The 19,306-nt window shown below is 50.1% G+C and overlaps 1 protein-coding gene across 5 annotated transcripts in view; it reads right to left on the minus strand.

The window, feature by feature from the left end:
* The window catches only part of LOC119456274 (protein TANC2-like), a 271,072-nt gene that overhangs the window by 151,678 nt on the left and 100,088 nt on the right, over window positions 1-19,306 (minus strand). The window lies entirely within an intron of this gene.

Here is a 19,306-nt window from a genome sequence, read left to right on the forward strand (position 1 = left end):
AGCGGCGCCGACGGGACAAGTGTGTGTGTGTGTGTGCGCGCTCCCATCTGAGCTCATTGAGGCCATGGCGAAAGGCGCGCGTCTCGCACGTCGAGACGCGGGCTCGCCCCCCAAGCTCTTCGTTTTGTTTACAAGCGTCACTCCTTCTAAAGTACTACGTGGTGCGCGCGAGAATTCCTTCGAGCTGCCTTCGTGAATAAGAGAAACGCCCCGACGAGTGGAAAGTCACTTGGGAGAACGAGATCGACGGGTTACTGAAAGCGAGCCTGGAGCGAAATAACTGACGGAGCGCGAAAGGTGATCGAAGGAACGACGCGAAATGCAAGCGCGTGCGGTTCCATGTGTTTATGTATCGATGCAGAGTGCCCATGCAGCCTATATATAGTACCGGCCTGCACATCCGATGTATCGCACCGGTCGTCGAAAAAATATTATCCATTATTTCCGTCAAAACATGCTCACAAGGCGTTAGTTGTACGGCTCGCTCCTTGTACTTTGAAGTTGTGAACATGATAATAGAACAAAGGCGGCAACGCACATCCCTCTGCGCGAACCACCGACTGCAGGACGGAGTTGGCCTTTCCTTTTCTTTGTTTCATTGATTTACCCTTCGGTACCGCTCACATCGCAAAGCATGCAAGAGAATGCGAACGTACTCTATTCTGAAGGTATAGAGTCCACTATACCGCGACATAGTTTCCTCCGCGCATATTAGCACGCTAAATTAGCCAAATACAGGAACATTCAGTGCGCTACGGCCGCATTTTCTCTTCTCGCTTAGCAACCGGAAGCAACGCGTTGAGATAGTTTCTCGAGCATTACAACATTCCCGCGCGCACTCATCAAAAACAGAGGAAGCTATACCGAGTATGCATACGTTTGCATCGAAGCCGGCTGAGGGGAGGAGGGGGTGGGCGGGTTTAACCGACGGCATCCTGCACGGAACGAGGAGAAAACATAGCAGGCAGCTACTCAAAAATTCCGGCCATTGAGGAGAGACGAATGCACGAGAGCGCGGCGAAGAGTAGAATGGGAAGGCGGAACGGGTAGAAATTGCATTCCACTCCTGTCGCCGACCCGCGAGCGCGAGTTTCGAGGCAAAAGAGGCGTGACTTCCATTTTCCTTCGAAGATTGTCCGCCATCTGCCTTGCATCGGCACCGCTAGCTTGGTAGGCAGCGGCGTTATATACCATACAATAATCTGGAGCGAGTGCTCACAGTTCGCGGGTAATTTTATTTTCTTGCATGGCGCGCGCGCCGCTCTTTGAAAAGTCCCTGCAGTAGCCAGGTCGCGCTCTAGCGACGCGCAGGCGGAAGTTAGCACGGAGAAGAAAACGAAGAGACAGAGACGACGGGCGAGAAAGGCGGAGAAGAAATATTGAAAAAAGGGGATTGAGAAGCAATGTCACGTTCTCGTCGGGTCCATTTGATCAGCGAGAAAAGCACGGCAGTGGTAATAGAAAAAAGAGGCGCCAACTCCACTCCAGTCGACGTCTCAAATACCGTCCGTGATGACGGCCTCGACGAAACGAACTGCGCGGATAAGGAAATGGTCTCAACGTAGAGCGGAATGCTACACACAAAGGCGCCCTGGTGCTCTATAGTGTTGATGCGCTGTACGTAAGATGACAAGGGCGACGCCTGCAATGACTAGTTCATACATGTACACACGCACACTGTATAAGTACATAAAGTGTCTGGTGAAGACTGTAGAGTCATGGAGGAAGACTATAGCATCTTAGCACGAAAGGTTTCCAGGAGAAAGCACTGACAAGGACAGAAGGGACGACGACACACGCTGCTGCTTCGCGTGCGGCAAAGATGCTGCACGCGAAGCCCTACCAGCAATGCAACGAATGACAATCGTCTGCTACGCGACAATCACTTTTCGCCGTTTAGTGTCCTTTCCTCGTTTTCCGAAGAGACACGTGACCGCAACCACGAGACTAAACACCAGACGAGAAGGTCGGCGAAAATCAAATCCCTGCGCGGTTTTCCAGCACCAATCACAGTGGCCTAAGTCGTAGAAGTTTCTCGCGAGTCTCTCACCAACTTCTTCTCACTCTACGTTTCACGGCACGCGAAGTTGCTATGTAAGTACGCACCGAAGGCAACGCTGTGGATGCGCTCACAGCTTCTGCAGTGCTGTTTAGAACTGCCGATACACATTAAAACCACGATGTATACTTGACATCGACTTGGAACTCGGGGAGCAAACACACATCCCCAGCAGCTAGGCGCCGAGGGCAACGGACAACAAAGTGGCTCGGGCCTATGTTGGCAGACGTCAATGGAGAGAGTTATCTGCGATGGATGTTTGACACGAAAGAGTGGAGAAAAAGATCAAACAAGCAATAAGGTTGACGTGTGGCGCGTTTGCTATCCCGGTGTCCCAAACAGGCCCCAATCTTTAAAGACTTCGAAAAAACTCCAGCGAACACAATACAGGGCTCAGACGCGGAAACTTCACTGCTGCGTCTCTTCTTTGCCGACTCCTGACCCTCTGTAAACCGCAGTGACACACACACACGCGCACGCGCACGCACACGCACGCACGCACGCATGCGCACACACACACACACACACACACACGCACACACACACACACACACGCACACACACACACGCACACACACACACACACACGCACACACACACACACACACACACACACACACACACACACACACACACACACACACACACACACACACACTGAAAACCGCGCTACGAGAGGAGTAAATCAGCTTATCGACTTTCGCTTTCAACAATGTAGCACATTAGCTCTTCATGTGTCTAGACGCTCCAGCAAGATAACGAGCAACAAATATACTGTCTTTCGACGAGCGAGGCGTCGCTCGAACTCGTTTTCTTTTCTCTCTTCTTTTATTGCGATAGCTATTGTATGGACACTCAAAAGCAGATTTTGCCGTCGCCGTCGCCGTGAGGTTCCGTATGACGTCATTTGGAGAAGAAATCGTCGCCGCGCGCCGAACGCTGTATGTGCGAGTGAAAGGGAGCGAGGGGCGCGCGTCTTTCACGGGGAGTGAACGCACGGCGGAGAACAAACGCGCGTTCTGCGCCGTGCTCGCTTAAGGGCTGCAGAAGTAGGCGTCTCTGTTCTCCTTCACAATCACCATGTATGTAGAGCAAACACGCCTTCTTCCAACGAGCGAGAGGCCGTGGGGGAGGGGGAGGGAAGGGAGGCGACGTTTAGCTGCGGCACGCAGTGCCTATTTATATCAGAGGCTCCGGCAACAGTCACCAACGCCGCACGCATTTTGAGCGAACGCGGGCAAAACGCCGATGGCGTCGACAACAGTTCTGCGTGTTGTTGCTACCAAAGCCGCTCACCTTACTTCGTATGACATTGCTGTGTTGCTATCGCATTCATTGCTTCGCCCTTAGGGCGAAACTGTGACATTTTTTTTTTAACACGAAAGTGTTTTATGCCGGGGTCCACCAAGACTTCACTGGCGTATTTCCGTCACGGAAATACGTCAGCTTACAATGTACACGAACATAATACAAAGAAAGAAACCAGAAGAAAAAGTTGCACAAACATGGAAAATTTGGAAATCGAACCCACGACCTCTCGGTCCGCGACGATAGATCGCCGAGCGTTTAACCCATTGCGCCACAAACGCATTTGCAGAGAGCTACACAGACGCGCCTTATATATCTAACACTCCTCCGTGTACCCGCGCTCTTGCTCGGGGCGGTGCCGCCGCCTACGAGCAGAAAAGAGAAGTACTGCATTATGACACTAACGCGCACCGACAGTGAACGCTTCGGTGGTCTCAGCACTACGACGCCTCGATGCCAGCATTCGAAGGGACGCTGGCATCAAGAAGCACTACCAACGTCACCTAGGTGGCGTTCACCGTACTCAGCACAGCGGAGCGTGGCCTCCGCAATTAGCTCTGAAAATGTTTCTGAAGTTGATCGCGGAGGCTGCAATTACGACGCGCTGTACGCGCTGATTTGACTCGGTGACGATTCAGTTACGTGCTTTGTCTTGCGCGTTGTATTAGTGTGTCAGTTACGTGCTTCGTCTTTCGCGTTGTGCTAGCGTGTGCAGCGTAGTGCAGCTTCCATATGCACGACGGTTGCTCATGGTCATCGACGTTGGTAGTCGTGATGGAGGAGACGTGCCACCAGGCGTCAGCGTGGGTGCATCAACGCCTAAGGGCGCTTTAGCCACAAAACACCAATAGACATTATATATCAATGTGCAATAAACATTACACTACTTCTGTGAAGACACGTTTCACTTTCGTGTTCTATACCGATTCCTATATAAGAGGGATCAACCACCTTTTTTTCTGCTACAGTGACGTTTTGCAAACACCGATGTAACAGTAAATCCACGTGCACAATTCATATACCAAGCACGCTTTCCGTTATTGATTAGTTCATTAGATATATTGGTACACATCAATCGTTGGCAATATCTTTTTATTTGTCCAATTCCGAGAGAGAGTTTAGTGGGGCCACTTAGAGGTGGCATCGCCATTTCCGAAGTAATATCACCGCCTCGAAGAGTGCGCCCGTTGGCTAGCTTGCCACTGCGCCTCTAGAGGGCTCACAGCTCTTCAATCAGTTTGAAAAAAAAAAAAAAAAAGGTGGGGGGGGGGGGGGGGTCAGAAGAGAGCGCATTATCTCGTTCTTTCAAGTAAATCTACTTTAGGCAATCATTACGCTTCATCGCGCGCTACCAAGTTCCACTGCATCTCACAAGAGAGCACAAGCCAATCATCGCTTCTTCGTGGCATTTTATTACTTTCCGGTAGGACAAAGTAGCGACATAAATGGAGCGACAATGTCGCGACATAAAACTAGCGATAAAGGCAGCGTCAATGAAAAATTGGAATGGCCGAGCGAAGTTAGAGGAAGAAACAGAAAACGGCACGAGATGGAGTTGATGCTAAAGATGTCTCAGCCTATCGACAGCTCCTGGCTTCTTAGACCATCGTCGACAGGCGCCGGGGGAAGATTAGGTCCAGCGAGATGGGGTCGCTAAGCGATCGGCCGGAGATTGATCCGTGGGATCAGGGAGGCACTAATGTGGAGACAAGACTAGAAAATGCTCTCGGTCGCCTCCTCGCTTGCCAGGTTTCTCTCTGTCCTGGACAGTGGCGAGGCACGATACCTTCTTTCGCCTCCTCTTCTTCCAAGGTAAGCGCAATGTGGCCCCAAGGGAGAAAGCCGAAAACAGAGAAAGAAAAAGGCATAGCCAGATCGACAGAAGTTAAGAAAACCGAACAGAGGACAGTGTAGGCACACGTGGCAACGCAAACAGCACGGGATCCTTTCGGAGAAAGAAAGAAAAATAATGATAGAGCAAGAGCGAAGGGCGGTAAAAGGTTGCAGGCGCAAGCAGACCGGCGCCGTGATCGACACCAGGGTTTCTGCGGGAGCGGGCCGCCGCTGCCGCCAGCAGCAGGGAAGACAGATGAGCAGCCGCCGTCGCCCCCCCCCCCCCCCCCCCCCCTTCCCTGCCTTTGCACACAGGGACCGCACCAGGGATCTCTGACCCACGGAAGACAAATCACAGCCACGAGCCTTGCCTCCCTCTTTCTTTTGCCGTTCTTTTTTCCAAGTTTTCGCCTTCCTACCAAACTCTCACTTCGCGGTGCTTTCCCCTCCTCCCAGAGTCCTCCGGCGTTCGGACGGAACTCAAAGCGCGGCCCGCGGTTCGGCGAAACGCGCAGAGGCGCGGCAGCCAACGCCTGTGCACCACCGGCACCACTGACGGCGGCTTTCTTCTGCCTGCCAGAGCCGGCGCATTCTATTTTCTTTATTTTCCTTCCTTGCCTCCGGTCCGTTCATCCCAGCAAGATGCCAAGGCTGCGGCAAAGAGAAACCGCGGAAGTGGCCGGAAAACCTCGCTGAGCAGAAAGAGAGAATTTCCTTCTCGGCCTGTTCGTAGCCAGTCGCCCGTGCGGCCTGCCGACAGTTCACTACAACAACGCAGACCGCCGTATATCCCGGCATTTAGCGAGCGACGACGGTCAGGGGTGGCTGCGGAATGCATTGTCCGTGACCGCCCCCCGTTCGCGGTCGCGGCGCGCCCCTTGCTGCTGCTGTTCTCGAAAACGCGGCAGCGTTTAGCGCGCGCCGGGTGGCGGCCAGCGCAGCACACGGGGAATCGTGCCAAGCTGCGCAGGTCCTCTGCACCCCGTTCATTCTAACAGGCCTCCATTCGGACATTGCGCACGGTTTTGGACACCGCTCGGCTGGGGGCTGTCTGGATACCTTAGGTTTCCGATGAAAAAAAAAAAAAAAACCCTGCCGGCTTCCCGCTATCTGTCAGCGACGCCAGAGCTGTTGACGCGAAGAGAGCGAGGCGGCTTTGCCACGAGGGGAAGACACCCCCTTTGACGGGGGAAGCTTGCAACCGGTAAGTGCTGTTCGGGAAGCGATAGGCGAGGACACTGGACGACTGACCGGTGTTCGTCGCCGATAGGCATCTCGTATACTTGAGATGCGTCGCTGTTACCCGTAGCGTGCAGTGGTAAAGGCGAGATGAGTAAAACGCGAAGATTCAATGATTAGCTCAGAGAAACGGCGAAAAGCTGAACCCGACGGCGAATGAAACCGTCATCTGTCAAGCGCGCACGACTCACTTTGTTGCACTGATTGGCCGAACGACGTCGGAGGTGCGGAGTTTTGCCGGCGGAGTTTTGCCGACGGTTCTTTCTTTTCGTCTTTTTCTGGACGTAATGTTCAGCAAATACTCACTACAGCCTCACACTGGGAGGAGTATTTTGACAGCTCAACTGCGGTGAGACCGAAAGCATACACGTACTCAAAACAAGCACTCTCTCCGTTTTTCTTCTGTCACATGCATGTTTCTGCGCCTTAGTGACCAAAAAAAAAAAAAAGAGAAAAACGTACACGCAGGTTTAGCTCAATGTTGAAATCTAAATAAAGTGAAGCTTGTTTGAGCTCGCGAGGTAGCAGCAGAAGCGGTTGACACGCGCACAGCTTCGTCGCCAGTGGCTGTCAGGTCTCAGCGTGACGAGGACCATGTACGATTCTTGTCCAGGGACGAGTGTCGATGAGCGGTGCATGTATACAGAGACGTACGACACCTATCTAATATCTAATAATATTTAAGGCTTTTATAGTTCTTATATCACAGTGGCTTATACCTATTCACGGTGCCTGGCCAAGAATGGGCACATATACGGTGGCCCAAGTTGTCCATTTGGGCGCCCAGCAGGCGAAGAAAGCGGCACTTTAAACCTTGCTTGACTTCTTCAACTGCATGGAGTACGCTGAGTTCAGGATCGAGAATATTTCGGCCAATATATCCGCAGCAGAAGGCCTCAGTGAACAGTGCACTAGCAATTCAACGAGCTCTGTCGTCCGGAATACACAGGCATGTCAACTTTCCGAGGTCGCCCTGACATTTTTACACCTCAGGCGCTGTGGTACGATAATTATCACAAAAAGCTCATTATAGAGAAAAATTATGCCAATAAATTCAGTGAAACGACCAAAAGGCCACAAAGTTCAATAGTCTGAAATTGCGAAGGTAGCAACAGCACCTTCCAAGCAGAACAGATTAACAAGTTTTCTAACACATCGCGGAACCCTTTAAATGTATGATTTGCTCGACCGATCGACTGATTGTTTGTTTATTGAATGATTCATTAAGTCGCTCCTTGTCACAGCCGGGCCTATAGCGTGCTACAAGTATATGAATGAATGAATGAATGAATGAATGAATGAATGAATGAATGAATGAATGAATGAATGAATGAATGAATGAATGAATGAATGAATGAATTTCCTCCTATTCGCCCAGCGGAGCTCACTATAAGATTCGGGGCACGCCGAGCAGCATTGTGTATGACGAATAAGAGCACCAAGATATAAAATAATACATTCCAGTTGTTTTTGTTTTTGTCCTCCTGAGTTCTCGCTTCAGTGATTTTCCGGGATTCGCAGTTCTTTGCTTCGGGCACATTCGCAGAAAGGCGCCCTATTGACACGGCGAGTTTTTGTCATCTTACGCTTTTTTTTTTTTTCGTTCTTTTGCTTACAAGCTCCGTGAGCAAGACTCACCCTCTGGCAGCAAGTTTGTAAACAAAGCCCGCGGGCACGGCACTGCACAGCCGCCAAAGAAGCGTTCGAAACCGTGCGCAACGAAAGGGCCAAGGAAAACGAAGACATTTCTTCTTCTTTTTTCTCCTCTCGTTGGACCTCTCTTGGCAGAAGAGCGAACAATTTCGCTGATCCATCCAATTTTGCGATAAAAGTGCTCCAGGGAAGCAAGTCCCTATTGACGCCTCCCGGAGCCGCCGGCAACTGTAAATGCGATAAGAGCCAACAAGGGAACCTGTTGAAGGGATGTGCCGGCTTTTATGTGCTATTTAACGACGATATCTTACTATTAGCATCCTGAAATAGAATTTATTTATTGATTGATTTATTTGAATTGATTTGAAAAAAAGGAAGAAGAGTACACGCCACAATATATATATATATATATATATATATATATATATATATATATATATATATATATATATATATATATATATATATATATATATATATCAACAGCACTAACTCCTCATCGTTTGGTCGATAGTTCACAACTGTGTCAGTGCCACGTTACATCTTTTAAAGTAATTGTGGATTCCTTAACCAACAGGCTTGCGAGAAACTATATAACCTGCATGAAAAGGCGGAAGCATGTCGAACCACGCAGAAAAGTAAGTGAAACGCGAATAGAAACCGCTTCAGTCACGTTGTAGGCATATACGTATTTATACGCGCTATAAGACTTGTTTTCGCTGGTTTGCCCCAGTATAGCGGCTGGAAAGAAACGCCGGTATGGAAGCTGCGGGTGAACTGAATTCTCTGCTTAACCATTGTGGCCCCAACCACTTCGCCGCAAGCACTGCTGTGTTTGACGCGACGTTTAACGTACCGCGTTTTATTAGAAATGGCGAAGCCCTCGTTTTTTTTTTTTCGCGCTCACATAATGCTTGTAGCCAATAACTAACTTGTTCATCTGCTTTGAGCCGGCGATTCTGTTCTTTTTTCAATAAAACACGACACGAATGACTGCCCACTACATCGCTAATTACTGTGTACTTATGAAGACTCTCTCGCTCGCTCTGTCTCTCTCTGTCTGTCTGTCTGTCTGTCTGTCTGTCTGTCTGTCTGTCTGTCTGTCTGTCTGTCTGTCTGTCTGTCTGTCTCTCTCTCTCTCTCTCTCTCTCTATATATATATATATATATATATATATATTTGAGATGCGACAGGTGCGAAGGTTAACCTGAAGAAAAACTCACAAAAATTGCACACTCCTAACACTAACTTTCAGCGGGATCTCCAGCACCTTGAAATAGAGAGAAGAGAGAGAGAGAGAGAGAGAGAGAGAGAGAGAGAGAGAGAGAGAGGTTTATTTGAAGAAAGGCAGAGAGGTCGAAACTTTATTTCGACCTTGAAATAAAATTATGTAACTGTGATGCATCTACCTACACTCCATCATAATTCGTGGCTCACGAGGCTAAACTATATTACAGACTTCGCGTAGTTTATTTCTTCTTCTTATCATCATGCGTAGACTATCAAAATCACAACTCGTGAAGCTGTTGTCGCAAAACGAAGAGTGATGCTGCCCATGCAGATACACGCATGCCTTCAACGTTGTTGCCTTAATTCCTTTCTAAGAGCGAAGAGTTCTCTCAGTCACCTGGAAATGTCAGCCCGCCGCTTGTTAATGATGAAACGACGCTCGAGTCACTTTATCGTCCTAAAGGGCTCGAGCAACGTCAGGAAGGAGCGATAATGATCGCGCGAAGAACGCACTAATTACTGAGGTAAGACGGCATGTCTCATAATGACTTAATAAATGTTCTCTCTCTCTCTCTCTCTCTCTCTCGTGGCGGTTGACTCAACGTGTTATCGTAGGGAGCGACAAACAAACCACAACCTAATTTTCTTCGGTGAACGACGGCTGCCGTATGTACGAGAGAACGAACTGAAGTGTATTTAGGGCGAAGTTCGTTAACGTTGCACTGCGCACTAACTTCACCGACGTGCAGTTTGCAGGAGCATCGCGTAAACCTCGCGTAGGGCATGTTTACGCGGACAGAACTGCTTAGAACGCACGGGCACTTCCGGATGGCTTAGCGAGATCAAGTCCTCGGTCGTGGAAGGCGCAAGAGAGGCGTCTTTGGTGTAAACAGTCTGGCTTCGATCGGAGTTGTGAGGGCGGAAGCGCGTGTTCTTGATCAGGAGAGTCAACCTGTACATTCGATTAAGACATCTTTGACTAAGGATAAATGGGTGCACTGACGGTGCGCGAGCCAATCGAACGAAGCATTAGAGAGCGCGGATATCCGGCGTCATTCCAGACAACACGGAGAGGATGTCGGCAGAGAGATGTATTTGCGAGTGTGCGCGATGAAGGTTGCATGCTAAGTTCATGCTGCAAGTGAATGCATGGAGAAGAAGTCAGAAGTGCTATAGAACGAAACACCCTTAATGGTTCTGAGCGCATATGTTATTCTCTTCTGAGATACTTCCTCTTATTTCTGTGTCATCCTTACCGACGGAATGCTACAAAAAAACTGGTTCATGTGTGGCGAGGCAAACCATATGGCCGAATGACACAATTAAACTACGTTTTGAAATTCCAAGAGCAAGTTAAAGCTTATTATGTTACTGATTACATAACAAAGTGAGTGCAATGCTATTAATACAGAGTGAGGTGCCAAAGTTCAAGAACTGTCGGTGGACCTCGTCACTCAGTGTAGGTGGCCGCGAAATTGGAAGTATACAGCAGGTGGTGGGAGTAATTTAGTACGGTGTACGTATACGTTATACAATAACTACTTGACTGTTAAGTTAGGCTCGCAAGAATAATAATAAATGCCCCATGTCCGCGGAAGGCCATTGAAAAGTTCTAGCGTCACTTTTCGACAGGCCAAAAGCGCCACAAGAACGACGACAACAACTACTCCAGGCGAGAAGAAAAGAAATATAAACGAGGAAGTAGCAGAGAAAAGTATACAAACTTAATAAAGCTATTTCGCAAATATCGTTGTAGGGGGAGTTTCGGTTTCGCAAATGCACAACTACACAAAATTAATCATCGCAAAAAAGAGCAATTATAAAATCGATAGATTAGCGAGGTTAGCAATTTTCGAAGCGCTGAAATTCATGTCTTTTCGTACACATGCGTGAGAGGCTGTAGCCGTTCGTCTTTGGGCGTGGTGCGGAACGTTCGCCGAGCCCTAAATGGGCACGCCACACGACGCTGCAGCGGTGGCGTGGAGTAGCGTTTGGCTGGCGTTAAACGTCGTGTCACGGTCAAGGGCTCGTGGCCTGCGTCCAACGCGCGCCGCCCGCGTTTCGTGACCTCTCGCCGGGAGCGCTCAGCCGCCGCCCGCTGCTCAGGCATGAATCCTCACCGTGCTGCGCAACACGCGGAAGAAGAGGCTTCTTCTGCTGCTCGAGCTGCTGATACATACCGGGCACCTCGGCGCTAAACCGAGCTGTGTCTTCGCGCAGAATCCATTTGCAGGAAGCCAGGCGCGACCGTTAATTAACAATCGGCCGAGAAAACAAACTGCGATCCCCGTGGACGGCAGCCATTACGATCTCTCGGGCTCCTCGAAAAAAAAAAAGAAAAAAAAGATCACAAAGAAAGCAATAAAGAAGAGCGAGATTCTGTAGGAGAAACCTGCGCCCTTTTCTTGAACCATAAAATTCGACCATGGCTTGTGTCTTCCACAGGCTTAGACGCTGTTACATATCGGCCTTCCGCGTACAGTCACACCTGTGTCGCAATCGGGGCGGCGGGAGAACGATATTGAGAAACCAGAGTGTGGAGAACGCTCCATAGTTTCCGTAAGTGCTGCGCAAACCACGAGAGCGCCCAAACTGAGCAGTTTACGAGGTTTCAGTGCAGCGTTCGTTTCGTAGAATGTCACCGACGTATCGTGTTGGTCTCCGTATATATAGGTGTTATTCCGCTGCAGCACTATGACCATGCCGCTCACACAAAGGTACTACTTTCCCAAGGCAGCACAACGGTTCTTCGATATACTGAACAGTTATGCGGCCTGGTAACAATCGGCTAGCGCAAGACAGGGGTAATTGGAGATAACAGGAAGAGGCCTCCGTCCTGCAGTGGACATAAATATAGGCTGATGATGATGAACATGGAGCTTCAATCTGCTATAGCAGGAGACGCATTCGAAACGCGTTGCGTTAGAAACTGAGTCTCCAGGCACATGCAGCATGGCGCACTCGAAGCGCTCAATGGAGACAGTAACCGAAGTTGCAAAGCCGACTCGCGCACGCGCAGTACACACTGCACGAACGAGGAGCTATAGGGAGGCGCCACTGTGGGTGCGGGGCCGAGCCGCCGTGCACGCCGCGCTTTGCTTTCAAGTGCGGCTGCCGAATCCGCACGAGCTAATTGCCGGGCGCCAAATTAACTGCCGAAACCGCCGCGTTCCCAACGGAGCCGCAGCCGTCGCCGCAGCCGATGCGTCCGCGAGGAAGCCGAAGAAAAAGAAGAGGCTTTCCTTCTGATGTTTTTCCTTTCAGATTCAACTAGCAGCCGTGCATGGGCGCCAGTCTATGCGAGTTGCCCGAATTTATAGCGCTGCCCGCTCCTTCACGGATTTCGTGACTCGGCTTCTTTCTTCTCTGGGCGGTAGGCGGCGGCCGACGGGGGGTTCGGAAAGAAAACGGGACTGTGTCGAAGGGCGCAGCAGCGCCATGCTGCGTCTGAGGCGTGACGGGAGAGGGAGACAGAGCAAGGGGACGACCTTTGCAAATTTATACGGCCACTTGCGTATATAGCTCCAAACGACACGTTACGGTCGCTGCGGCACCCTTTCTTCGCTATGCGAAGAAAAAAACACAGGCGCATGCAATTAGAAAAAAAATAATAAATAAGAAACGGCCCAAGAGGTTAGGGAAAACAGCTCGTGCACGTTCTACGGCGTTCACTGACTCAGTGAAGGGGATCTGTTCGCGGTAATGCTATGTATACGGGGCTCTGAATACGGGTCGATCGCATAAGCGGCTGCGGGCGCTGCTGCGTGAACGGCCCCCGCCGTATGGCACAGACTATATACACTATACATTTACTTAGCTACACTCAACACAGGCACGCTGCCATCATACTTCACGAGAGACGGGTTTTCTTCTCTTTGTTTTCCTCTGCGATCCAGATTCAGTCCTCGTTGTCGAGAGTAAACACTCCAGGGCTGAGGATCAGCAAAGCGCGAGTTGTAGGACAAACAATGTGCGTCGACGGGCATACTCCTCAACCCTGCAGACCATGCGTTCAGACCGTTTTCCGTCTTTCGTCTCATTCATTGAACGCGCATGTTACTCGTGCTTTCGAAAGGGAAAACGGCAAGGTACATAGAATAGAGTATAAAAAGAATGTGACCAATTGCTTAGAACATCAGCAGAATTCTCATTACGTTTGCAGCAGCTTAAAGCGATAGCTTTTATCGCGAGTCAAAGGCCGTGTACTAGAAAAGCGGCCAATTAACACTGCCATGAGCAGCCGCATATTCTTAATACAGGCTAAGTGATCAAGATACATTACGATATTGAAGGCAGTCAATTCCGGCATCTTCCACGAAGAGCTTCAGATGAGAGTTTCATTTCACAGGAAGTACAAATAAAAAAAATTTCCTGATTGATCTGGCGATGGCGACGATAGAAGAGGCAAAAGAAAGAAAATGCTAAGAATAAGTAACTCCGTGTACAGGCATGTATGTACTGAAAACACGATGCCTCTATCTACCAACAGAGCACCCAGACAGTATAAGAATCACATACAGTACCACATGTAATGATTTTGTGCCCGCTCTACAATTCCACGCTCCAGGGGAAAACAACGGCCACGTTTCTGCGCTCTTGGCGGTCCATTATTTCTGTCCGTCACGGAGCGCGCCACGGAAAGAAACCAAGCAAACGAATGAGAAAGCACACAGATAGGCAAGTAAGACTACGTCAGTAACACAGCGCAACGGAGGCGTGAGGCCCTGGCTGCTCGCAGCGGCCCACGATACAGCGGAATATATATATATATATATATATATATATATATATATATATATATATATATATATATATATATATATATATATATATATATATATATATATATATATCCAGGGGTGATATCCCTGGAGTCCTATTCGTCGGTAGTAGCAGGCACGGTACAAGTGGCCCGCTTCGCCACAGTGGAAACAGAGTGGCTGATAGTCAGGTGTGCGCCACACGTCTGACTTTCGCGTATTGATTCGGGGGCTTGTGGACTCGTACATAGTTGTATGCGAAGTTTGACCCTGGAAATGGCGCAGCGGTTCTTCAGAAGAAGGCAGGTTATGGTGGTTCACGGGCTGCGCAGGTAGCCTCACTGCTTGCGCATAAGTCAGTACAGGGGCGGCTTCAGGTCGGGTTTGCACGAATGGCTGTGCCGCCTGGCGGACTTCTTCGCGGACGATATCTGTGAGGGCCGTTGCGGTCGGCTGAAAACGCACTCCCTGTAGTCGATCAAGCTCCTCCCGCACGACACTACGCACAAGCTCTCGAAGCGCATCGGTGTCACAGGGCAACGAGAGAGATGGAGATGCTGATCCCAGGGTGATTTGGCGATCGTAGACCGAGGAGCGTTGCTGAAGGGCTCGCTCCATTGTTGTCGCCTCACTGACAAACTCAGCTACTGTAGCTGGAGGCCTTCGCATTAGTCCTGCAAACAGCTGCTCTTTCACTGCTCGCATCAGCAGGCGGACCTTCTTCGCTTCTGTCATGCCAGGGTCAGCACGCTTGAAAAGCCGCGACATGTCCTCTACGAACATGGCTACGCTTTCATTAGGCTTTTGAACCCTGCTCTGGAGAGCTTGCTCTGCTCGCTCTTTTCTTGCGGGACTGCTGTACGTATCGCGTATCTGCCGTTGAAATTCTTGCCAGGTGGTGATGGATGGCTCGTGGTTAGCGAACCATGTTCGGGCAGAGTCCTCTAGGGCGAAGTACACGCGCCTTAGCTTCTTCCGTTCATCCCAATCATTAACCTCGGCCACACGATCGAAGTCATCGAGCCAATCTTCCACGTCCTCAAAAGGCTCACCATGGAAAGGCCGCGGCCATTGGGGCGTGTGGAGAACTAGCGACGCAGGAGGCTGTCCCGTACCGTATGTCTCCTGTGTCTGGGTTGCGGTTGTGGTCGACATCCTCGGCAGATCTTGAAGGCCGTATTCCGGAGGTAGTCTTTGAAGCCGTCGGCTTTTGCGTAGGTGGTCCGCTTGCAGATCCTGGGGGTCAGAGTACATAGACGCGTACCCAGCACCTCCACCAGTTAGAATAAATGAAAACACCGGCAAGAACACAACCGTCAGAATAAGCACGCATCCATATACAAAGTACTCGGAAGCAAACTACACGAACAAAAGCCGAAATACTGCACACCGAAAGCCACAGTGAATGAAAAGGCCGGTAAAAAGTCGGCTTCCAGAGATGCGGGCCGCGGGCGAGAGCCCCCCGCGACATTGATGGACAGAGGAGAGTATACACACGCCAGCCCGAGCGGGCGCGCAGCCCATAGTACATGCGAGCGCACTGGGGACCTGCGTTTCCTCTCTCCGGATGCCGTTTCTTCTCATCCTAACAGCCAAGGCGCAAACTCCAGGCGTGCGCTTCGGTGCATCGTGCAACCGACGGACACGCGCGTATAGTATACGTAAACACTCGGAAAAGCGGGCGAACCATCCAAGTCTTGTTTCTCGGCGCGTGAGACAGAGGAGGAGGAACACTGCGTAGGTTTCTCTACGCGTTACATCAAGGTTTGAAACGTAGAAAGCGAAAGTGCGTGTCTTTTATTTCAGGCCTATCCTTCTAGCTCTTAAAGGTAAAGACAGCGCTGCTTGCAGCAGGACAGTCCCATAGAGGGCGCTGCCAGCGGAAAGCCGAGCCGACGAGTATTTATTGTTTTTTGCTTCCCAACCAGTAGAATAGGTCCGAACGCGATGAAATAGCGGACCAAATCAATGAACGCAGGAACGAAAAAGTTCACCCTGATCTAGAAAACAAGCCGTCCGCACGCCGGCAGGGCAGCAACATACAGGCTAAAAAGACAGCGGCGGGAGAAGTACGCGAGAAAGCTCTCCGCGACGGCGCCAGAGCAAACAGCTATAGCAGCCGCGCGGCTAGCGCGAAGGCACGGTCACGCCGGATTAGAAGAAGGCGTGAGGGGGTGCAGAATAGTGTGGTATATACACAGTACGAAGACACCCGACCGACCAGCGAGGACAGCATCGGGGACAGCTAGCGAGTACGAGGAATTAGGAGAAGTGCACAACAGCGTCCGGCGCCACGCTCAGTTCGGGGACAAACAACACGCGGGCCCGCGGGAGATGATGATCGGGGCACACCGCACAACGCCTCCGACTGCAGTAGCAGTAGCAGCAGCAAACGGCAGCTGCCGGTGCTCGCTGTTGTTGGCGCCCGAGCTGATGATCCCGGGAGAATCCCGGTCCATCCCAGGAACACGACACAGAGCTCTCGGGCCGGAACGCTGGTATACACATCCCTTCTTTCGCGCTTTCGCTTCTATACACCCACCGTGGACCCGCTGTTGGACCATGCCTTAAGAAAAACACCGAGTTCCTTCATTTCAGCCCTTGCGCAAAGCTTTTCTTTCTCACGTATGCCGTTGCCCTGTCTTTCGACGTCCTGTACGCGGGAAGCTAAAAGGAACGAGAGAAAAGGGGGAGAAAAAGAGAGAGAGAGAGAGAGAGATTTTGCGAGGGACTTTCGTGCACTAAGCGAGGGAATGTTTAGCGCATTGCGAAAAACTCAAGGAACGTTCTCAGTGTATACGAGCCAGTCGCAGTAATATAGTCCCCTGCATACTGCTCGAAGTTACGGGCACAACGACTGAACATAAACAAAAGAAACACGCAAAAGGCGAGAGAGAGAGAGAGAGAGCTGGCGTCACGTGTAAAGGACTTCGCTTTCGTTCGTCCCGGGGAATGCCGGGAATGGTTCCTGCACTGTCGCCTCGAGGCAAGGCGTTACGGCCGAATATTGGCGCATACTCGGCGAAGGCACGCGGCTCCGCAAATAATACCGTACCATCCACCGGCGGGCGTCCGCGGAGTGCGTTAAGATCCGAAGTGGTCGGCATAACGCAGCGTGCACGCTGGCATGCCATGCCGCGCGCGACGCAAATTGCCGCCGCCAAGAAGGAAGCACACTCTGCATCGGCATTCCCTGCGAAAGCGTAGGCAGGTGAATGCGCGTTCTGGTACGGCCGTACGGGATGGCACGAGCGGCATTATGCCCACGCAGGCGACGCAATATGAGCGCGCACCGAATACGGCGTGAAAGTTAGCGGAGGCAGGGGACAGACAGACGCAACTATCCGGCTGCAAGCATGGGAGCCGAGCTTCGGGATATCGATACAGTCTGTATGTTTAGTCACAGATTGTCTTCTCTTACGAGATGCGCGACAACGATTACAGTTGTCGTTTTGTGTCTTTCGTAAAAGCAGCTATAAAAAAAAAAAAGGGGGGGGGGGAGGGCAATGGACTGAAATAATAATAAAGGAACTTTAATTTCTCTGGGCCAGGATTCACAACGTGTATACAGCTCGTAAGTACTATTTGCCATTGTCTAATCGCCTTCGCTAATAATATGTCGAACATCACAACTGGAACGGCAGTTGCTTTTATAGAAACAGTTCTGTAGCGTAATAATTTTTTTTAGTGAACGCAGGCCTTTAACCACATACGCTTGCTTGTGTACTGTGTGCGTCAGATATTTTACCCTATATACCGTTACTAGATGAGGCCTCCACAAAGTCTCAATTGCACCGTTGCCTCTAACGAATATCCGGCAGCTGCGACTTATCGTCCCCTATAGTTACAGTATTCGCAACTAATGAATGGTATACCTTTACCGAATGTAAATGCGAGACTATCAAAATACCATGCATACTTGACCAAAATCTCACTAAGCTTTCTTATATAGACATTGCTTCACTTTATAGGCGCTGCTTCACAAGGAGCCTTGAGAATTTCAACGCACAGAATGGCGGGCGCTCGTAAAGCCAGCAAGCAATGCATAGTTGGCAGTGCATTGGGCTTGAGAAACAATTAAGTAACAGCACGTGGTCGCCTACGTTATAAGGCTTGCTGCCGTCGAATATGCAAATGAGACGGATGAACGTAGTGAAACGCGCCTCGAAATTGTGAAACCCATTTTCGTATCAGAGGATTAAATGAACGTCTGAACTACATTAAATGACGACTTCGATGCTGCGAAAATTTCACAACCAGGCATTAAGGACAAGAGCGTTTTTCCTATATGGAACGTCATAGCACCAGTGCTTGCAGCAGGGTTGCTTGCACAAGGACTAGCAATTGAAACGAGTAGAAATTTGTGCAGACTAACGTGATCGAAGGACTTCAGACCTGTACCCAGCAACGAAGTGCTTACAGACTTCTGCACACTAACCTATTCGAATAATTTTATACCTATTAAGCGCACTCTCACCAATCATGCCAGGGCGCTTACTGAACACCAATGATCGCGCCGTCTTTCAAGGCGCCCTGGCATTGAGCGCTGCTACAACTGGCCTGGGTCAGAATACAAGCTACGCTAAAGGTGAGCTCATAAATAACATACCAACGACGAACCCGCTCTACAGTTGGAGGCCAAACTATTATTGCTACGAGAGAAGGGAACAGAACAGTTTACACTAAGCGGAAAACCGTCACGTGGTTCGGCGACGGAATGCGCGAGCTTGTAGATATAACAGTTCTGTGTCCAGAAAGACCCGGATGCCCATACGTATAAAACAAGGAGGCTTTACCGTGCGAGAGCTCCCTCGACTATAAAGCGGTCGATCGGGAACAAAAGCTGGTAGTTAATAACCACACGTCAGGCTGACCGCCGGCAACGCATTGTTTCGCGTGTATCGAGGCACTTTGGGCCGCCGGAGACAATGCAGTGTCATTTCTTTTTCTTTACTTCATTTTATTCCTCCGCAAGCAACGTTTTTGCGTATAGCCTGTCTGCTGCACGAAGTCGGTGCAAATATAGCTACACTGACTGATACAACGAGCTATATTCGGTTGAAGGAAGCGAAGTATAGCAGCTGGCAGCTGCAGACTATACTGTGCTGTCGATGCGCCTTTTTTTTTTTACTTTAATTGGAGGAAAGCTGCCTTACTCGAATAGTAAACCATGAAATCATAGAAATTGCCGATAACATTAAAATGTCACAGCCAATTAATTTT

Source organism: Dermacentor silvarum, chromosome 6 (assembly GCF_013339745.2).
Source record: "Dermacentor silvarum isolate Dsil-2018 chromosome 6, BIME_Dsil_1.4, whole genome shotgun sequence".
Classification (NCBI taxonomy): Eukaryota; Metazoa; Arthropoda; class Arachnida; order Ixodida; family Ixodidae; genus Dermacentor; species Dermacentor silvarum.